Here is a 526-nt window from a genome sequence, read left to right as displayed (position 1 = left end):
TACTTCCAATGAGTATTCAGAGTTGATTTCCTTTAGGATTGACTGATTTGATCTCCCTGGAGTCCAAGAGACTCTCAAGAGTCTTCTTCAGCACCACAATTTGAAAGCATCAATTCTTCAGCACTCAGCCTTCTTCACAGTCCAACTCTCATATCCATACATGACTACTGGAAAAACCATTAGTAGATCATGGTATTTAATGCATTAATAAGGAAATATATATACTGGGAATTCCCTGACGGTCCAGTGCTTAGGACTTGGTGCTTTCACTGCTAGGTCCTAGGTTGTATCCCTGGTTGGGGAACTAAGATACTACAAGGCATGCTCAAAAAGAAAAGTATGTTACAATAAATGCTTATAGTATTTTGGTAACTGTATTTTAATATAATTGGTTTCCTCTGTAACTCTATATTTTAGTTTATGCATTTAAAAACATTATTCTGAGAAAAAGTATACTGTCTACACCAGATTGTTAGATGCTAGATGGGTTCAAAGCACAGAAAAGGTGAAATTTGTCACTTTCAGT

The sequence above is a fragment of the Bison bison genome, unplaced genomic scaffold (assembly GCF_000754665.1).
Source record: "Bison bison bison isolate TAMUID 2011002044 unplaced genomic scaffold, Bison_UMD1.0 scf7180017862903, whole genome shotgun sequence".
Classification (NCBI taxonomy): Eukaryota; Metazoa; Chordata; class Mammalia; order Artiodactyla; family Bovidae; genus Bison; species Bison bison.
Note: the sequence above shows the minus strand (reverse complement) of the source record.